This window comes from Erythranthe guttata, chromosome 7 (genome assembly GCF_056151865.1).
Source record: "Erythranthe guttata isolate IM_541 chromosome 7, IM_541, whole genome shotgun sequence".
Lineage (NCBI taxonomy): Eukaryota > Viridiplantae > Streptophyta > Magnoliopsida > Lamiales > Phrymaceae > Erythranthe > Erythranthe guttata.
In genome coordinates this window covers 9,769,238-9,792,432 of record NC_142539.1, presented here as the reverse complement: position 1 = coordinate 9,792,432, position 23,195 = coordinate 9,769,238, and the positions used below count along the sequence as shown (strand labels likewise).

General features: G+C 33.9%; 1 long non-coding RNA gene across 1 annotated transcript; it reads left to right on the top strand.

Moving 5' to 3' along the window:
- Positions 1-5,420: 5,420 nt before the first annotated feature.
- On the top strand, positions 5,421-7,510 carry LOC148769173 (uncharacterized). Its single transcript, XR_016032223.1, has 2 exons — positions 5,421-5,770; positions 6,162-7,510. It is a non-coding gene; the product is annotated as an uncharacterized LOC148769173 (long non-coding RNA).
- Positions 7,511-23,195: the final 15,685 nt, after the last annotated feature.

Here is a 23,195-nt window from a genome sequence, read left to right as displayed (position 1 = left end):
TTCGAATTTAAAACAATTAACATGCTCGCGTTTAAACCAAGTAACATGCTCACAATGATTTAAATCGATTACACATAATCATATAAAATCATACGAAACAAACATGAATACATAGGTTTAAACGAAACTCAAATCGAAACTAGGGTTTCGCGTATTTACCTCTTGAAGCGTGAGGTAGGAGCGTTTAGCACGTCGAGATTGCTACGGAAACCAATCCGTACAATCGGGGCAGCAGCGGTGCAGCGGCAGCAGCGGCGCGTGAGGTCACGGCGGCGCGTGAGTTTCACGCGCGAACTTCCGGGCGGCGCGTGGGGCAGCGTGCGGCTTCGGCTCGTGCGTTGCTCCTCGATTCTTCGATCTACAGTCTTCCTCCTCTCGGATTTCACCTCGTATACTTCGATCTACTACAACGTGGCACTAGACACGAAGTAGTTAGAATAAAACGGAAGAAAAGAGAAGGAAAAACAATACCGAAAGAAGAACGGCCGATAGACGGCCGATTCCGGCGACGGAGGGGCGACGGCGGCGCGGTGGTGGCCGCGGAAAGAGAGGCCGAGAGAGAGGGGTCGGCCGCTTAGGGTTAGGGTTTGATATGTTTTGTGCAAGGTCTATAAATCATGTATTTATAGTCCCTTGCATAAAACCCTAGCGGGCTTAAGTTGGACCGGGCCCAACAGCTTAAGTCCGTTAGTACTTTCTCTTGCTCGTCTCTCTTAATTCAATGACCGAAAAATTGCAACGATTATATTTTCGGAATCATTATAATTCCCTCGTCATTACGAGTGCCATCTTTCATTTTCCAACTTTCCAAAAGTGGAAACCCTAGTTCAGTGCACTTTCTAAATTTGGAAACTTCCCGATTTAGAAAGTTCACTAACACGTTCGCCTATTCTTTTCCTTTTCTTATTCTCATTCATAATTCCAAATTACGAATGTTGGACTCAATCATATTGACTTCCAAACATGCAAAGATAAACTATTTTATCTCTGACCGTTTATTCAAAGATCTCATGTGCACGAGCAGTGTGACCCTCGATGGTTCAGGTGTAAGCTAGCCGTGGGCCCACAACCCTTTGTGGTCAAAACTCGTCCCCTTCGAGTTACGATTAAGATGAAGCTCGTTTCACCTTAATCACCCAACGAATCAAGATTGGCGTCTAGCAACTACGCGTCATGATTCCCTAGATACAAATGAAGTGCCTGCAAGAACCTTCAGATATAGTTAACGTACAGTACGGTCCCTTCGATTCATATGTCCCGATCGAACTAGAGGCATTGGTTCATCGAGACCTCTTTATATGTTCAATGACGGTGCGATCGTTCCAAGTGTTGTAATCGTCACGTGCATGACTTAGAGAATCAAATTCTCTAATCATCACTTAGTCAGCTCTGGCCAGAGACTTAGAATGATTACAAACTTTCAGAACACACAGGACATCCAAGACTATTCTAGCGATCGAATCCCCGACTACAATGCACAGACCTCCCACTAGATTTCGGACTGCACGAACACTGGCCCTTGGGATGGTCCTCGGTGGAACTCAAGGATAGGTCACGATACAGCTGGTCCTCTAGTGAAGTCACGGTGATGTCTAGGTCATAAGGACTAATGGTGTACAACTATACCATAGATATCTCTACTCGATTATTGGGAACCACTTAGAGATTTCTAGGGTGAGGGAGTTCAGTGAACTCGTCAACTTACGAGCACCCACTTATGCATGCCGATATCACAATACCGTTTACTGATGAGATGCAGTACACATACACTAAGTGCTAGTCTTAATGGGAAAGGCCGATATCCTCATTCGTGGCGTAACCCTTCGACTAGGAACACGTTTAACAGTTATAATACATAAGTAAATATCTCACGATCCTAACGATCAATTACTAGTACTTGTAATAACTGTAAGGACTATATCTATGCTTGTGACAAAGGGACAAAGATATAGAATGCCAAGGTGTTTTATCATTAATACGAATAAAGGTTCGTTTATTACAATAATAAATACGAAAGACCACAGCCACAGGTTGGCTTGTTGGTCACCTACTCTAACAGCCGTCTGTTCAATGTCACCTAACCCAAGACTTTTATAAGTGGAATAAGGCATAAGGTTAACGCTAGCAACTAAATCAACGAGCGATCTAAATTTTTTACCTTCTATAGTACAAGGGATAGTAAACTTACCTAGGTCGCCGAGTTTTTGTGGAAGGGGCCGAGTAAGAATTGCACTGCATTGTTCGGTGAGTTGGATCATCTCGTTCTCTTGCAATTTCTTCCCCTTTGTCACGTGGTCCTTGAGGAATTTCACCCATTCAGGCATCTTTTGAAGTGCTTCGATCAATGGGATATTTATGTGAATTTCCTTCAACTTGTCTAAGAAGCTTTGGTATTCGGCATCGAGCTTTTTCTTTAGAATTCTCTTAGGATATGGAATTGGTAAGGCCTGTCCACTCTCCGTTTCCGATGGTTTTTCTTGAATTAATTTTTTTTCCACAATCTCTCTCAGTTTCTCGATTGTCGTGTCTCTTCTCTCTTTTCGTGGGGTTTCCTCCGGTTTGCTTCCCGTTCTTCAGGGTGACTGCTTGGCAAGTTTCGGCCTTGATATTTTTCTTTTGCAAAATTTGGGGGTATGGAATTGGTTCTACCCATTCGGCTACAGTGACTTGCGGCTTTCGTTTAATTTCTTATTTCTCCTCGATCTTTAGATCGATAGCTTGGCAAGTCTCAAACTTTTACTTTCGAGGGTCCTCCGTATTTGATGGCAATGCTCCTGCTGGACGGTTCTCTTGATTTGACGCTAGTTGTGCCCCTTGAGTTTCTAAGTTGCGCAGCGAGGCTTGAGTGACGGTCATAAATTGGGCCAACACCTCATCAATGTGTGAGTTTTGGGCCGGTGGATTGTTCCTTTGATTTTGGAATTGTCCTTGAGATCTTTAGTACCCTTGGTCTTGTTGATTGTCTCGATATTGCCCTTGTGATCTCCACCCTTGATTTGGGAATTGGTGAGGCGCATTGTTGACGTAATTGAGTGATTCCACATCTTGCTGGCATTGGAGCGTGTAATGATTTTCCCCGCAAACAAAGCATGGAGAATCCATGGATTGGACTTGTTGCAGTGGGTTTTCTTTGATGTGTTGTAGAAGGATCTGATTCTGCTGAGCAATTTGGGACACTTGAGCTTGAAAGACCAATTGCATCTAATTCCAAAACTCCAGGAACCTTCTTTGTTCCACTAATTATCCTTCCGCTTGATTTGGCAAACCTATTCTACGCAATCTGATCCAACATAATAAATGCATTAGGTATAGATTGACTCATAAAATTTACCTCCGGTTGATGCATATAAAACGGTTCTGGAATTCTCGTTAATTCCTTGATAAAAGATGTGGATTTGCCACCTTTGCTCCACTATGTGAGTTGGACACTGCCTCAAAAGAGTCTTGAATCTTTCCCATGCGTCGAATAGTGCTTCTCCTTGATCTTGGACGAAATTGTGAATCTCCCGTCGTATTATTTCATCCTTCTCCGGTGAACTATATATAAACTTTCATGAAAAGTTTGAGGAGTTGAGGCCATGACTAGATGGAGTGAGGAGCTTGGGACCTCAACCACTGGCGAGCTCTTCATTGTAGGGAATGTTGAAGAGAATTAATTGGAGTGCCTCTTGGGAAACACCGTTTTGACGATGGGAGTTACAGGTATCGAGAAAATTGACAATGTGAAAATGCGGATCTTCACCTGCCAATCCACTAAATAGCCCGTTATTGTGGAGCATCATCAAAAGCCCTTGCTTAATCTCGAAATTATGAGCCTCGATGGGTGGAGGCTGGATGCTTAGGCGGAATCCATCAAGAGTCGGAATTATATAGTCCTGAAGTGCCCGCGGCCCAACTGCTAGTTGTAAGGGAAGTCGTGGGGGGTTGGTCTTGGATTCGAATTCCGTCTCCATCGAGTAAGTAACCCTCTTCTTCTCTGTGTTCATCGTCCTGCATTAAATTATTTTCGCGTTGGATTCTCCTAGCGGGTCGAAAAGTGCGTTCGATCTCGGGATCAAACGGTTCTCTGTTGAGATTGAGTCTCATGTGCATAAAATGGTACATAAAATAAAAATAAAAAGGAAATTAAATTAAATTTGTGTGAATCGTGAAAATTGTTCAAATCTAGAGCTAGAATAAAATAAATAATTAAAATATTCGCCGGCAACGGCGCCAAAATCTTGTTGGTTGGAAATACCTAAACGCAAGTGCACGTATTAAACAAGTCATATAGTGGATAATTAAGTCCGAATATCGATCCCACATAGAATATTAAATTATTTAATCATAGACGCTTAATTCTACCAATTATGCTCAAGCCCACCCTACACAGTCGAAAGTTGATTAAATAAACTAAATTAAACTAAAACAATTGAAACATAATTTAAACAAGCAAAAGCAATAAAGCAATTAAACACAAATATTTATCAAAGTAAACAAACCTAGAATTTTATTATCCCCCTATGTGATTATTAATTCCCCAATTCCTTCAATTGTGCAAGTTATTAAGTCAGATTACTAACCCGAGATGCTAAATTAATCATAACCCGCTTCCGCGTGTATTACGATTCTAATACTCTAGATTCCGTTATTGTATTCCTACGCAATTAAATCTAGAACACAGCATGAAGCACAAATCTCAATAATAGCTACCTAAGATATTAACTATATTCCTATGTTAATACCACAAAGTCTCTTGTACCCAAGTTCTAATTATTAACCCGATCTTCCGATTGATGCGATTAACAATAAAATAAAAGTACATAAAGTGGTCAGTTTCATGCACTTCATAAAACAAGTAGAAGAATTAAGCCGGAATTAAAACTTGCATAAAATCGTGGAAAAGGGTTCATAAATCCCACATAGGTTCAAAATAAAATCCTAGAAGTAATAACGTATCCAATGCAATATCCTATTAGAGTCTATAACTACGTTTTCAAGGGGCTAGTGTAATTATCGATACCACATGGACCTTAAAGTTATTTAAGCATACCTCAGAGGTGTGGCTGTAATTTACCCTAAATATTGTATTCGAGCCTTCTAAATATCTGCTAAACTCCCAACTTCAGATGGTATGACAATTCTAACCGATCATTGTCTTTTTGTCTTTGCGTGTGTCTATATATATATATATATATATATATATATATATATATATATATATATATATATATATATATATATATATATATATATATATATATATATATGGGGAAATGTGGGATAACACCCTAGTTTTGGAAATATATAGGGATATGTTCTATGGATTTTTCTTTACTAGTCAAAAACCCAAATTCTAATCTTAATTTGATAGACCCCCCTAGACATATTAAAATACCCATTTTGCCCTTTCAGTTATAATTTAAAACCCTAACCCCTAGCCTCCCCATCTCTCGTCCGACATTTATCACCTCTCCCACTCTCTCTCTTTTTCTCCACCTCTCTCTCTTCATCTCTCTAACTTTCCTCTCTATGCCCACAACCCTCCGTCGTCGTTGCTCCGCTCACCTCCTTGCGCCACCGACGCTGCTCCGTTCACCTCCTTGCGCCACCGTCGCGGCTCCCCCTAAGGTTTCTGATAGTCAGCTCATACCGACACGTAGAAATTGGGCATTGTTCCTCCATCCCTCCGCCGCCGCCGTCGTCGATCAGCGTGATGGATACCAATTCGAGCATCGTTACGACTCCAATTGGAAATAAAGAAGGAGAAGAAGAAAAATCTGTAGTTGAGGTACTTTCTCTTATATATCTCCAAAATTTTCAGATTTTCAGAACTGTGTTGTATCAATGGCGTCGGACATGTTCAAACCTCATAGATCCGTTCTCCTACGGCGGATTCGTTCGCCTTGGACCCCTCCAATCGCCGCCGCTACTGAGAAACTATTGATCATATTTCAAATTCTATTTTTTTAATTATCGACATTGATTTCAGTGATCTTAAATCACCCTTCTCTGATACACTCTCTTATAGTTCTTCTCTATGTACATATTACACACATTAAAAGGTGTGTATGTGTGTATATAATAAGCATCATACATGTTTATTTATGGTTGATTGTTGGTGAAATACAGTAGATCTAGGGTTTTAATTTTTTTTTTGTTATGTATTCTTATATAATAAGCATCATACACGATGAGAGGAGGATGGGTGACGACGTCTACGCAAGGTGGCTGTGAGCGGGGGCCGCGTCATCTTTTTTGTCGAGAATTTCGCTGGTATTATTTAATTTTTGAAATAATATATCCATTTTAATCTCTTGTTTGCATATGCATTTTGAATGAGGACGATGTTAAATGTGAACCAATTGAATTCTGGTGAAACTTTTGTTTATGTTAGAAAAAAACTCGATAATTTAATGGTTTGTTTGAGGAAATTAGCGGTAATAAATGAAATCATTGTATTGCTCCCTAAATTTCTTTGGTATTTTATTTTATATTGTTCGTGATGGTGGGCTCATTGTTAAGGCGAATCTTGGAATTAGTGGAGCTGCGAAGAATGCTATATTTAAGTGTAATGTGGGAAACAGAAGTCCGAGCTTATTGTGTTCATTGCTGCCAAACAAAATAGAGACACTCAATGTAGGTTTGGAGTTTGAAGAGGCATATGATGTTATTTTCTCTGTTATTGGCCGAAGTTCTAATGGTTCCTTAAAGTCAACACTCAAATTTGCATAATTGCATTTTCCATTTTTATGTTCTTTTTCTATAACTCGTATATTTTTGTCACATGGATTGTTGTTTTTGCTACTTCTATACAGTAAGGGATTATGGGGAGAATTGTGCTATGAAGTAAAATTCATTCAGACTATAGAACACTATAGATGATTTGTAGTCATATATAGTAATGTTACTACATGTTACTGTAGTCATATGTAGTAATGTTACTATATGTTACTATAGTCATATATAGTAACATATAGTCATGTCTGGGTTATGTGGGTTTTTTTAATGTAGAGTGATGATGATGATGATTTGTTCATTTGTTGAAGAACATATGCATATGTTATTGTGTATTTTGATTTATATTTTGAATCGATGGTTTGAAATTGGAGGATCAAGTGGATGTGATTTCTCTTATGTGTTCTATCTTTCTGCTAATCAAGCCGACGGAAAATATTTGTGCTCAGTGAAACAGTGTTCAAATTTATATGCTATACATAGTGTTTTTGACATATGAAATTTTGTTGTGTAAGATGATGAAGAATCCGTGTTACGGAGAGAGAAAGAAACAGATAAAATGAGTATACAAGCTTATGCAGCCCTCCTTGCATTTCTTTTGATGGAAAGGTTTAATAGTTTTTTGCCATAGGCTCGTGTGAATTCTTGTTTCGTTTAAATAATTTTTTTACCATGTTTCTCACGATTTTTTATTTACGGTTTTTGTTTCCAATTAGAGCACGGGTAATGCAATTGCAGAATGTTTTCCCGACCGGAACTTGGTTATATTTGTTCCAGTACTGTGGGAGAGAGAGACTTGTGTTACCAAGTCATATATAGTCACATGTGGTCATATACATGTAGTCATATATAGTCACGTGTGGTCATATACATGTAGTCACACGTGTGGTCATATACATGTAGTCATATATAGTCACGTGTGGTCATATACATGTAGTCATATATAGTCACGTGTAGTAACATGTGGTAATATATTGTTATATACAAGCTATGTGTTTTTTATTATGTATAGTGATATTGATGATTGTATTTTTCCAATTTTTTGTTGGGTATTACTTGATTTATAATATCAAGATTTAAATTGTGAATTTTGTTTTTGCTGTAGATGAAGTTTTTTTAAATTTAATTATACATGAATGTGGTATATTATAGTCAGATGTAGTATATATACTAGTCATGTATAGTCAATTTTAATACAGTAAATTTGAAAAAAAAATTAAAAAAAAAAAAATTAAAATTAAAAAAATTAAAAAATTAAAAAATTAAAAAATTAAAAAATTAAAAAAATTCAAAAAAAATAAAAATGAAAAGAAAATATAAAAATACAAAAAGGGTATATATTAAAAAAATAATAATAAAATAAACATTTATAATTTTTTATTAAAAAAATCTGTAAAAATGATAAATGCAAGTCCAAAAATGCTAATGCAGTTGGCCATAATGTTGAATGCAGGGCGAAAATTGCACATAAGGGCACAATAGTATTTTTGCCTCTCCAGGGGGTTATCTCAAAGGAAGAATTTTAGGGGTGGACTTATCCCTATATATTTTCCATATGAGGGGTGTATATCCAATGGACCCATATATATATATATATATATATATATATATATATATATATGGACAAAATACACTTCGTCCCCTATAAATATTTCATTTTGGCACTTGTCCCCCTAAAAATTGAGAAAAAAGATAATCCTTCGAAATATTGTTTTGGTTGCACTTTACCCCAAAGCTAATTTTCGGTGGACAGCGTGCAACAAAAATAACATTTTAAAGGGGCAATGTGTATAAATATAGTATTTTTAAAGGGCAAAGTGAAAAAAAACACTCAATTCTGGTTAATAATCGATTGAAATTTTGCTATCGGAGCAATGTGCATCACGTGTAACATTTTAAAGGGGGAATTCACTTATTTAAATTTTGAAGGGGTAAAGTAGGAAAATTAAAAATTTATAGGGGGTGACATGCAATTTTCCCTATATATTATACTAAAATTAGTTGATCTATTTTTGCTGTCAGAAATCATAGCCATGGAGACAAGAGAGGTACCGCCTGCTCGTTTTCTGATCAAGATCGAATCCTTCTCCTTGTTTGACGAATATAAAATTAAGAAGTATGAAACAAGCGAATTTGTGGCTGGAGAGTACAAGTGGTACTCTCTCTCTCTCTCTCTCTCTCTCTCTCCCTTAAGCCAAATAAAGGAAGAAGTAATGGAGGATGTTTGAATTTAATGGAAAAGATAGTGATTATATATCTGTAAACTTGGCTATGGCGGACACAAGCTCTCTGCCTACAAACTGGGAAGTCAATATTGTCTTCAACATCTTTCTCTTTAATCAGATTTCTGGCCATGACCTTTATTGACTAGGTACATATTATTTTTATGGGAAAAGTAAAGTTTGCACCATCGTGTTTGTACCGATTTTGTATTTGGTCCATCGTGCACAAAAAAACACATTTGGTTCCTCGTATTTAAAAAAAATAAACACTTTTAGTCATTTCCGTCAATTTTCTATTAGTACTAACGGAATCAAGTAGGGCTGGAAAAAAAATACCAATTACCATATACCATGGTATACCAACCAAGGATTACCGAATAATTACCGAAAGAATGGTTACCATTGTCTACGGTACGGTATTAGTACCGTACCATTACAATATGGTACGGTATTGGTATTGTATTTCTTATACCACAGTAATACCGTACCATACCGCAGTTTACATTTTAATTCGATTAATATATTTTTTTCAATATTATTTTTTATAATTCTATTTTGTTTACTTAGAAGCTTATAAATGGCAACAATTATTTTTTTCTTAAGTTAGTGGTAGTGTATTTGTTTTTTTTTTTTCTTTTTCTACAAAGTTGAATTTTGTAATTGGACATATATGTTCTACTAATTTGTCTTTTATGTTTCCTATAGCCAACTAATTTTATTATATATGATGTATAAATATTTTATTTTTTTACCTATATGAATGTATAGTATTGGTAAAGTATTTATTGTATGTAATAATTATTAAGTACAATCAAGTTCGTAACAAATACCTAGTTGTTCCATTAAGCAACATTTACATTATCATGGTATATGTTCTTGTTTCAATGAAGAAATTATGTTAATTATTCTGATTATACACCGGACCTTATATATATATATATATATATATATATATATATATATATATATATATATATATATATATATATATATATATATATATATATATATATATATATATATATATATATATTTAACTCATTTGTTCTTTAATCTTAGATGCATCACCAAGTATGGTAGAGTACCACGTACCGATTGTACCGTACCGAAAATAACGGTATACCGAACTTTTTGGTACGGTAATGATATGAATTTTTTTAATACCGCAATGTACGGTAGGTACACGGTATTGAGTTAAATGTTTGGCAACCGTACCGAATCCACCTCTAGAATCAAGTGTGTGTCCATTATTGACTTAACTGACAAACTAACGGCAAATTGATGGAAATGACCAAAAGTGTTAAGCTATTGAAACATGAGTGACCAAATGTATTTTTTTATGAACATGGAAGACCAAATGTGAAATCGGTTTAAACATGAGGGATGAAAATTGTAATTTCCCCTTATCTTTATCTTTCTTCTGTATATTCTTTTTTTTTTTCTGGTAAATTAGTTTGTTTTAGTCCTATAGATTAGTTTATTTAAATTGCCCTAAGGAGTTTTTTTTTTTTTTCTTAATAATGTTATTTAGCAGGAATAACAAGATGTTTCCAAGCAATGAAATTTGAATGGGGCCTTTCAAAATTTATTTCTAAGGAAATTATGTCTGATCCATTAAACGGATTCCTAGTTAATTATACATGCGTGTTTGGTGCTGAAATTTTCGTTATCGAAAGACAAGCGGCCGTTGAATGTTTATCTTTAGATAATGTCGATACTCGTTACAAGCATGATTTGAAGATTTCAGATTTCTCCAAATTGGAAGAAACATGGAAGTTTGCATATTTTATTGCTGCAGGCCAGAAATGGTAACTTTTATTAGTATTACTGATTAGAGCAACTCCAATGCAAAACATCAAAATTGAAATATCAAACATTCATTTGATAATTAAGATAATATTTTAATATTCATTTACAATTCATCTACTCCAACCATGGTTATTAATTTTAATAAGGGTTAATAGCATTTCGCCACCTGAACTTTGCCCGTTTTTGCGCTTTGCCACCTTAACTATAAAAAGTTGCACGATGGCACCCAAACATGCATTTTTATGCACATAACCACCTGGAAGGAATATTCTGGCGAATCTTCCCACTTTCCGACGCACGCACGCTGCACATGCGAAAGTACATGGGCTTTTTCGCCTTTTCCTTTGCATATCCTTCCAAAGACCTAGTTTCGCCCAATTTCCCCTCCATCTCTGATTTTCTTCCCTTTCTCGTACCTCTTCAGCAGCGAGAATCCACAAATCCCAACAGCTTGTCTGATTCGATGATTGTTTCCTCACCATATTTTAATCAGAAAGAGAAACAGAGGAGATAAAGTGTTTTTTCCTCACTCCTTTTCGACTTCTGAGCTGTGACTTGTGCTAGAGAAATAATCAAATCCCATTTTTTCTTTGATTTTTTATGATGTACCCCCCTCTCTCTCTCTCTCAATCTCCAGAACCTATGTTCTGTAGAGAATTTCATAGTGGCTAATTCACATTGTTTTTATATATCTCATACTAATTTATAATATATTTTTTTTAGATCAATGATGTAATTTGAATGAGTGGGTTGCACATGTAGAGGCAGGTATATTGATTACATTCGTTTCATTGCCTCAAGTTGGCGATGATTTCAAGCGGATTCGATTAAAGTAATACCTTAGCGACAATCTTGAGATTTTTTTTTTCTTTTTCGGTGTAAGCCCTAAATCGGAGGTAATACCTTAACAACGATGGATAATCCATGTTTTGTACTGCCAGAAGTTGTGCTGGATTTGAAATCTGAAAGTTGTGATTTGTTAATGGTGTGGATGTTTAAATTATGCGAAATTAGAGATGAGAGGAGGCATGAAGTAAAGAAGATGTATGAGAAAGAGAGGGAAATCAGAGATGGAGGAAAAAATGGGCGAAATTAGGTCTTTGGAAGGATATGCAAAGATAAAGACGAAAAAGCCCATGTACTTTCGCATGTGCAGCGTGCGTGCGCCGGAAAGTGGGAAGATTCGCCAGAATATTCCATCCAGGTGGTTATGTGCGTCAAAAATGCATGTTTGGGTGCCACCGTGCAACTTTTTTTAGTTAAGGTGGCAAAGCGCAAAAACGGGCAAAGTTCAGGTGGCGAAATGCTATTAACCCTTTTAATAATCAATTGGAAGTTTTTTAGTGGTTTTATTTGTAATTGTCACGTGTCATTTTGTGATTGCATGTTTAGGTGGTTATTGTTTTGATAACTCAATTTACATGATGTATTTTTACTTATGAAGAGGTAGATTATCAAAATACTTACCCATTTTGATACTCCTATTGGAGTAGAAAATTATAATTTTGGGATATCAAAAATGTAGTTTATGGATTTGATAATCCATTTGATGCTCCCATTGGAGTTGCTCTTAGAGTTTAGGGCAAATTGCACATCACCCCATAAAAAAATCTATTTCTTCACTTAACCCCCTAAATATTTTAAAAAGTGAATGCCCCCCTTCAAAATGTTATTCTTGTTGCATTTTGCCCTGATAACAAAATTTCGATGGATTATTCATCGGCATTTGAGTATTTTTGTTGCAGATTGCCCCTTTATATGCTACTTTAGTTGCATGTTACCTCTTAAAAACATTATTTTTTGCACATTGCCCCTTTAAAATATTATTTTTGCTGCACAATGCCCACCAAAAATTGGCTTCTGGGGCAAAGTGCAACCAAAATAATATTTTGAAGGGGGATTATCCAGTTTTTGAATTTTTAGGGGGTAAAGTGTGAAAATGAGAAATTTGTAGGGGGTGGAGTGCATTTTTTCCTAGAGTTTATTGCAATTAGTACCCCGAATTATATCGAATTACTAAAAAAATACCTAATATTATTTTATTGACAAAAACTCCCCTGTGATTTTTTTTAGCAATTGATACTTCTGTATAGGGGGTTGTGTGCTAAAAAAAACTTGAATCATAAGGGGGTTCTTGACAAAAAAATAACATGAGGTAGTTTTTTCAGTAATTCGACATAGCACGGGGTACTAATTGCAATAAGCCCTTATAAATTACAACTATTTTTATGGTATCCTTGCAAATTATATTGTTTGTTTCACACTACTTTATTTTGATAAATGTAGGAAGATTATTCTTTACCCGAAAGGAAATGGAGAGGGAAATAAAAGCCACGTTAGCATCTTTCTGTCGTATCTTGGTTCAGAAAGAGTGCAGACATGTGTTAACATATGTTTGAAAAAGCAGCTGGACAATGATAAAGACACGAACGATGATAAACACATGAAAAAAAGTAATTTATAAATTCCGATTATTTACAATGTTTGAAGTTTCAAAGTTAATTGGCAGCGAAAAAGGCCGAAAATTAAACTTTTTTTTTTCATTTTTGCAGATCTTAATCATTGGTTTTCCGCTTCCGAAACTACTTTGGGATGGCGTACATTCGTTGAGCTTGCAACTATTAATGATCTGACCAAGGATTCATTGTCAAAGATTGTTGTCTTCTAAGTATTGAAATCCACATCCAAGCAATTGCTCGCTTACCTATTAAAAAATCGGATTATGCAATTTCGTCTTAGCGTATGTCTAATTTCTATTTAATTTATATCGAATATTTGAATTCTTAACTATTTTATTTTATTTTATTGACATTGTAGATTGAAACACCATTTGTTTCACCTCTTACCGTGAAACGACAAAAAAGATTCTAGTGATTATGTTTAAGGACGTGTTTTTCTAGAGTTTTTTTGTCGATTGAGTTCAATGCCATAGTTTTGCATTAAGAGGGTACATTTTTTCCGTTTCATATTTAACTGACGGACTAATGGTAAATAAAGAAAAATAACCAAAAGTGTTGAATTGTTGAAACAGGAGTAGACGTGCAAGATGGAACAAAAGTTCCAATTTTCGCCAGTTCTGATCCGAAAAATTCCGATTTTGGAACAATTTTTGCATTCCGACTTCCGAAATTTCGATTTTCGAATTGTTTTTATTGGAATTGGAATTATATATCAAAAAATTGGGATTTCCGATGTCCGATCCGATTTAGTTTCCAAAATTAATTCTAAAAATTTCTGATTTTCTTCTGAAAAATAAACCTATAAATAATTTATACTATATAACACTTATTTTAAGTTTTTTTTTTGTTTGTTTGTTTTCTGAGACAGTAATTTGATTTAAGTTTTGTTTTAGGATTTTGACATATTGAATTGTTGTTAAAAGGTTTATTGAATATTATGATGTGGTTTATTTTTGTTAGTAATTATTAGTTTTACCTTTATCGACTATTTTTGGAAAATTATGAAATTTCAAAACATTTCCGCTAAGTTTGGAAAATTTAAAACTTAATTGATTTCGGATTTTTGTCAGAAATTCCGAAATTTCCGGGCCTTTTGAAATCGGAATGAATTTTTAGATTCCAAAAAATTTGGAATTGGAATTGGAACTGATTTTGTACTTCCGAATTTTTTTTGGAAATTTTCCAAAAGGCTATTCAGATCGATCCGATCCATCCGACTTTCACTCCTAAACAGGAGAGACTAAATATGTTATTTTGTGAACTAAGGAGCCCAAATATAAAATCGAGGTAAACCGGAAAGACGAAGAGTGTAATTTTCCCTTGTATAAATATTATTGTTATCTATCGGCCCTCGTTAGAAGAGATGGTATCTAGTGTTTACAATTAGAGTAGAAGTCTAGTGTTCTAGTGTTTCATGCAATGCACTCACAATCCACTAATTGTTCGATAAAACTGATAAATGTCGACATAAATTTACACTTATGCAGCTTATGTGAAGCGGAAAAAAAAAAAGGTTTCGATATTATCAAAAAATTAATATTCAAAGCTACGAGTCCTGAAATCGAAATCATGTAATGCTGTCACAATCTACTAATCGTTCTGTAAAACGGATAAATGTCAAAGTAAAATATGTCGAATAGTCACCCAGACGAATATAGTCTGCTTCCCGAATGTAGATAGACTATTAGCGTATATATATATATATATATTATATATATTACGTATATATGATTATTATTATTTATTACAGTTACCTTGTGTAATAGGTTACCTTGTGTAATAGGTTAGGGTTTCCTACATGTAACTATATATATGATTAATATACGTGAGAGACATAATTCTCTCTTTCTCCAACTCTATTTCTCCTATATAGACAACCAATCTAAAACCCTCGATAACATTTCAAATTAATTCAAATTATTATGAGGGCATTTTCGTTTACGGCAAAGCCCTCAGAGGTGCACTGTGGTGACTGAAGAGGAGCGGTGCTCGTTTCTCCGTTATCCAACCTTGCATAACCGAGAGTGACCTGCATTAAAATTAACATTAGTTGGGTTACGGCTACGCAAAAAAAAAAAAAAAAAAAAAAAATCAACGTGAGTTATACCTGCAATTGAATTAAATATATTTCAAAGAAAAATGAAAAAAAAATCTTTTGGAATAGCTTTCAAATGTTGGATAATGAACAATGTTGTAAGAACCGGACCGGCCCGGCCGGTCGGACCGGTTCGACCGCGACCCGGCGACAAGGCGGTCCGGTTTAAGCTCCAAACCCGGAAAAATCAAAAATCGGGGTCGAGTGACCGAAACCCGGTTCAACCGGGCGAAACCCGGAAACCGGCGAACCGGTTGATGACCCCGGTTTTGTCAAAACAAAGTAAATGGTGGGCGGATCTGCGCGGCGGTGGCTGAATCCGGTGGTCGGAGGCCGGATGTGGACGGATCTCGGCTGTAGACTGTTAGGTGGACGGATTTGGGCGGCCGTGGGCTGAATACGGTGGTCGGAGGCTGGAAATTGAGAAAGAAATGGGAAAAATACAGAGAAAAAAAAAGAAAGAAAATGAGGTAAGGTAGGAAGAATGATTTTTGGATTCAAGGAGAGAGAGAGAGGAGATAGAGAGAGAGGCTGTCAACGTGAAGCAGAAAGAAAAAAGAAGTGGGAAGAGAGAGAGAGTCATGGAGATGAGAGAAAAAAATGTGAATAAAAAAATAAAATAAAGTAAAATGAAAGTGGGGTATATGGTATTACTATGGAAAAATGTGGAAAAGATATATATAAATATAGTATTTTTTAAGTTTAAAATTAATAAAATAATTAAAAAAATAAAAATAAAGAAATAATAAAAAACCCGGGTCGAACCCGGTTGAACCGGTCCAACCATGACCTGAATGCCTATCCGGTTTTGTGTCCGGTCCGGTTCTGATAACATTGATAATGAATGCATTCTTCCCTTTCTTTTATTTTTTTCGATTTTCTCAATTAGAGAAGATATTCTGTAACATAATTAGTGATCAAATATGGCTAAAACAGCAAGAAAAATAGAATAAAAATATGGTTCGAACATAAATAACAACTATTGTACGATAATTTGGTCTTACAAAAATGCACAAATATTAATTGCACAGAGTTGTTGCTAAATCTGCACAACAACCCCCACTAAATGACGATTATTTGGATTATTTGAACAAAAATAAATGAAAAATAAAATAAAATGTTGTACAAGAACATAGTGAAAATTCGTTAATTAAGAACATATCGAAGAACTATTGTACGAGAAAAGCTAACCTGAACAGCACAACCAGCTATCAGAGGCCCAATCGTAGTACCGCAGACGAGCAGATGGTCTGGTTGAAAGCCGACTTTCAAATAGTCCAGCTGTACAGGTCCGTTATTACATATTACGAAACGGCCTGTGAGGGTCGCTATGGAAAAAATACCCTGCAGGTATAACAATAAATTGCCTAAGTTGATGTATTATATAGATGATAACATATTTGTCAAAAAAAACTATATAATGTAATTGTTCTTTTAGAAATGATAAAATGTTTGAAAATTATTTGCACTAAATCTGCACGAATTCCCCACTAAATGACGACATCTAATACACTGAATTATCTATTGAATCAAGCTAAATAGCTAAAGTTAATCCTATTCTGCTATATTATTTCGTACATTATGTAGCGGGAAAACTATTACAGGAAGAAACGAATACGTACGAGCGACTCTACTATATATGTACAGAGATATGGTAGGGAAAGAATGGTTTACCTCAAATATAGTTGGCGAGGAGCCGTTTATATGTATTCTAGGATTCGATATATCACCTGATACAGTATATATACATCCCTCCACTGACAAACCTCCACCATTACGCTCTTCGAACGAATCTCGTATCCTTTTCCCAATGTCCTAAAACCACAAAAAAATTATTTTCAAAAAATAAAATAAAATAAGATACCGTGTATGCACAAAAGAATATTTCTTAGGAATATCATAAATTGCACTAAAGTTGCACGTGTAGAAAATTATCATAATTTTAAGATCCGATCAAAATATCAGATTGTTGCGGAATATAGAGATTTATAAACTCAATAAAAATAAAAAAAATATACGAAGAATGTCGTTTTAAATTTTGATAGGACGTGATTACGTGAACATGCAACCATATTTACTATATTACTAGTTTACTAAATCGATTTACAACCTAATTAAGTTCTAACTTCTAATTATCTTAGTACATCATTAAATTACACAACAACATGAATTTATTATCTCTTTAACTAATTTTTTAATTAAAAGCATTAATTCTACTCCGAACATTATATTTCGGTTAATTCTACTCCGAACCCCTGCAACTATAAGAGCTTATTCGACCGTTTTACGATCTACTTAGACTCTTCTAAAAATAGTGTTTTCAAAGATGATAAATCATTATTTATCATTTTATCTGTAATTCCTAATTGAGTGGCCAAAAGGATCCTTTAGGGAAGGAACTGAATTTTATTGCATCCTAGAAAAACAAATTCCAACTTCCGATTTGTCACGTATTTGTACCTTTTATTGGTTTTGTGCCCTAATTTGTGACGTCTCGTCGATTTAATTATGATAAGATAGATCTCTTCGGACAAAATTTTGTAGAGTCAAATAAATGCAGCCGTATCGAAAAGGACTCCTATTTATTCACTTACTATAAAAGTTAAGATAAAACATTCAAGTTTCAATTCAAATAAAATCGAAAGGTCTCACAATCTAGATAATCAAATCAACACAGAGAAGCAAAAATCAAAAATCAAAAATAAAAAATAGAAAATAAAAAATAAAAAAAATAGAAAATAAAAAACCAGAATATGTGGACAGATGAAACCAATAAGCACATGAATGGGGAGATAACGAGACACAGATAAACACACAAATAGTTGAATTAAATCGAATTCTATTATTTCAATAAAAGCCAATCATTTTTATACTTTAGTAGAAAACGGTAATAAACATGAACTATGTCTTAGTCTCACATTCATTTGCTAGCAATCAACCAACTTTTGCAGAGAATTTTGTTATAACAAAAAACAAAAAAAACACAAAAAAAAAAAACTGAGCAGCAAAAATTAATAAAGGAAGCAACCTCTCCCGTCTTTATAGTAACAACGAAAGGAGACAACTGAGCAGCAAAAGACGTAAAGGGGTGTTTAGGAATCCTCGGTCGAGGTATAGAAGGTCGACGAACGGAGCTCGATGCATCGAATTTTGTATATTCAAGTGCCAAAATTACGGGACGCTCCTCCGCTGATGGATTTTTTTTACTCCCACATATATGTGACATTTTAAATTTTATAGAAAATATCCCGGAAAATAATTTTAGAAAATATTTAGGAAGGGCTTGAAGAGGTTGAGAGAGTGAGAAATAATCGAAGTGAAAATGAGGTTAAATAGATAAAGTTCTTGTCTTGGTTTACAACATATTAAGAAATTAATTACAGATTTAGCAAATATGAGAATAGAATCGAGAAATAGTTTTGCAAAATCTAGATAAAAATGGGAGGAAAGTCAAGAGATAGTTATTACGAAATCTGAAAAGATGGATTTCGTAAATAATTTCGTGTGTTTTGAATTATTTCCATGACTAGCTAGAGCATTTACAACAATATTTGAATTATAAACAAAATAACAAATACATAAAAGTTGGCAAATAATATAAAATTAAATGTTTTACATTATTTCGTCGCCAGTCGTTCATTTTGGCCTAGTGTACTTGTTCGAGAATAATGTGGAAACGGAGTATTCGATGGCTAAATTAGGCATGTATACGCATATATATACATATAGTACCTACCAGAGCCGGCCCTAGGGTTTCCAGGGCCTTAGGCGAGATTAAAAATCGAGGCCCCGATCTTATAAATTTTTATAAGTAATATTCTTTTCTATTAAAAAAAATTATCTATATATATATATTAAGCTTTCTTTTATTTAATTTTGGGGGCCCAGATTAAAATGGGGCCCTAAGCGATGGCATCTCTGGCTTCCCCTCAGGACCGGCTCTGGTACCTACATACATATATTTTACGAATCCAAAACCCTAAACTCTAAACCCTAAATACTAAACAATTACGTGCGTGTTTATATAGTACATATTTGTGATCTTCTATTTTATGACTGCATGCAGCATTGTTACGAGTACTTCTCGTACAAGTCATAATAAAATTCTTCACAATTCCAGATATACTACCATTTATTTATTCTTCTTTTTACATATTATTTTTCATTTATTACTATTTTTCATTTTCCTTTTTGACCTGCTTTTGCTTGACTGAAACATACAAATCCGATTGCTTGAATCCAGAAAACTCGTAAATTTGGGCATCATATATCAAAAATCTTATACCTAAAATCCAACAATCAGCATTTATTGGTGACCAATGCATTCTACAATAGGAAGTAATTAATCAATTAAAAAAAATCATTATTATATATGATAATTATATAATAAGAATTCTTTAGGTTATCTAATGATTTGTTATGGTATACGTGTTTATTGTGTACGAATATATATAGATGACAAAGAAAACCAGTCGTTAACTAAGCCCTGAAAATTGACGAACTAAAATTAAAATTAATAAAACTAAACATTAAAGACAGATATACTCTATGAGAACTAATTAAAATCCAAGTCTGTGATCTCTCAAACATTACAACTTACAAACGGGGTCGAGAAGCACTAGTTATTTTAACTTACGGCTGCTAATAGTATATAAATAATAAAACGAGGTACAAGTTTAATGCAATTAAAATTATAAATAGAGCTGGTAAAATGTACAACAAAAAAATGTAGTAATTTCGACAAAAATAAAGAGAGAATTATTTATTTTGCATTTAGAAAGTGGCAATGAATAAATGCATTCTTTTAGTTTTAAAACATTGCATATAGAACTGACGTTTTATACTAAATGTACAAGTTATTTCATCGAGTCAAGCAGCACATTATCGTGTACGTTGAATACAGCCAGCCGAAACAATATGTATTTGTATGAAAAAAGAAGGTAGATGTAGCTTTACATGCACGATTAGAAGAAAAAAATGTCTAAACGAATATTTAATGTTATGAAGGTTCGATTTCTGCAAACTACTCAGGAGTACATCATTGGTTATTTTCAAATCTTACAGTCTTAATTAAGAATTTTTAGAGCAATCAATCATCTGATAATTTTTCAGGTATTCCAAAATGGTTTTTGGAAGTTATATTTGAAACAATGGAATATCAAACGGCACGCTAAGTATCTAAATCGAAAATTCGATATATGTAAACACTGCAGAACGATAGCAACTAAAGCAACAACGGAGTGAACAAATAGAAGACTGAATGTACGTACATACCTCAGCGGATTCATCATGTAGAAGGGAACTTGGTGCTCGTTCGAATAAAGCATGGACGTTTTCTATCATCAATATTCAATCGGCACAAGAAATTAGCATATCTGAAAAATAGTGAGGTGGGGCCCGCCCAGTTTATTGACACTGATGTTTCGTAAAGATCAACTAGTCGATCATCAAAGCACACTCGTTCCAAATAATAAAATAATTAAAGGACCACTAAATTCCATGTAAGGAAAACTTCTCAGCTTATTTGGAAGATTAATATGATATTCCCAATTAAAGTTCACTGGAACTAACGGGATTGACTAAATTCAACGAACGCAGATTTTGTCGCTGTTAACAACGTCGCTCAAGCAAATTCCGGGATCTGAAATCTGATACAAATCCGGAATAAATTCGCTTAAACATCCCTATTGCATTGAGAAAAATCAAAAAAAAAAAAAAGTTAAATCTTCAGTATCAATTAAGCAATGATTTTACCTACAATGAATTCATTAACGAAATGTACGCACTAAGTACGCAGTATATACTATACATACATTTGGCACTTTGCACCATTCAAATACATACATTTGGCACATTGCTCCCTTAATTGCAAATTTGGTACTTTACACCCTCCCATTAGCATTTGATTGGCAAAATGCACCCTCCATATCAGCATTGAATATAGGAAAAAAATAAATTATATTTTCTGGAACGACTCGTAAAATCACAACTCAAAACCCGTTCGTAGTATCTACTATTTCTACATTGCGATAAAAATTACATTTTCCATATGTATAACGTGCATGAAACTGGGGGAAAAACACATAAAGAATGGTATTTGTGACTCAATTAAGATGAAAGTTTAGGGAAATTAAATCAATATGTACGAATTGATGAGGTTTTCGTCCCGAATTAAACTGACTCGTTTGAAGCGAATTTCGGTAAGCTAAATAGTTCTAGGACAAGCAATGAGTTTATACATTCGAAGATTCTGAATCGAGTAACGTCGTAACGGGCTTTAATTAAAATAAATTATTTTAGTTTTTTTAAATTACTTAATTTATCATTTTTTTTTGCCTCTTTTCACCATTACACTTAGAGTATTGCATTTTACTTTTGAGATGATGTTAATTATAAATATACGATTACGATATCATAGAACTTAATTAGATATATTATTTCATATTTTTTATTTTAGCAAGTTTCATGGTTGGTAGGGTCAAACCCGTTAATTTCAGTTACAAGTTCAAGCGGGTCTGAGTTTCAATATTTTTCACTAGAACCAACCTTTTGCAACCCATAGATGGATGCAATCATGACATCATAATTATATATGTTTTCCTTTAATAATAATAAAATATACTAGGAAATATATAATAACAAAATTCACCCAAAATACGATGTCAAAGCATTTCCCTAATTTTTTTGTTTGTCTTTGGACACAATTTCCTACTAAAATCATGTTAAATAAGAAAATATGAATTCTCATTAATGAACCAATTAAAAGATAATTAATTGCAAAATTGATTATGGTTATTTCTATGCTACACCCGATGAACTATACTTAATTCTTTATAATATTTATGTGCCTTGAAAGAATGATAATCAATCTCTCACTAATTTCACTGTGCGTGTCAAATTAGGAAAGGAAGAGGATTATTAGGGCCAATTAAACAATTCTATTTGTGAGTCAATTATAAGATGAAAGTTTATGGAAATTGAATATGTACGAATTGCGAAAATTTTAGACCCGAAATTGACCTGCGTGGAGTGCGTTTAATAATAATAATAATAATAATAATAATAATAATAATAATAATAATAATAATAATAATAATAATAATAATAATAATAATAATAATAATAATAATAATAATAATAATAATAATAATAATAATAATAATAATAATAATAATAATAATAATAATAATAATAATAATAATAATAATAATAATAATAATAATAATAATAATAATAAAAAAATAGAAAATGTATTATAATTAGAAAATTCATTCACAGGGTTAGACAAAAAATGTTATCATTATAGTTATAACTTATAAGTATAACTAATGGGATATCACTAGTGCTATACGTGGCAATAAGAAAATGAGATGATTAAGTGACAATAAAAGTAGTTATTATTTATTAGTGACAACGTAAAAATATTACACTTAATATATGTATTTAGCGACAAACTTTTGATAGCGTTACAATTATGATACAACTAATTTCATTTTTCTTTGGGGCGAATGGCAAAAAGGCCCATCACATGGGACTTAAATGTAATTTTTGTCCATAAAAAAAACAGTCTCTCAATTAAATCCATCCCCATGTATTTAATCTAAAATACCCTCCATAATATATTTTTTATCAATTCCACCCATTATGCTCTAACTTCCTTAATATTACACATTGACCCCGGATTTAAACAAATATATCACATTAACCCTCAATTTTTTTTTCAGAAAATAATATTTTTTCTCAAATGTTTTTTTCAGGCCAGATTCCGGCGTTGACTTTTTTTTTTTTTTGAAAACATTTTTTTTTCCTGAAATTTTTTTCCGGCCGGTCAACCACCGTTGACCGCCGGTCTCCGACGTTGACTTTTTCTTTTTTTTTCCTTGAATTTTTTTT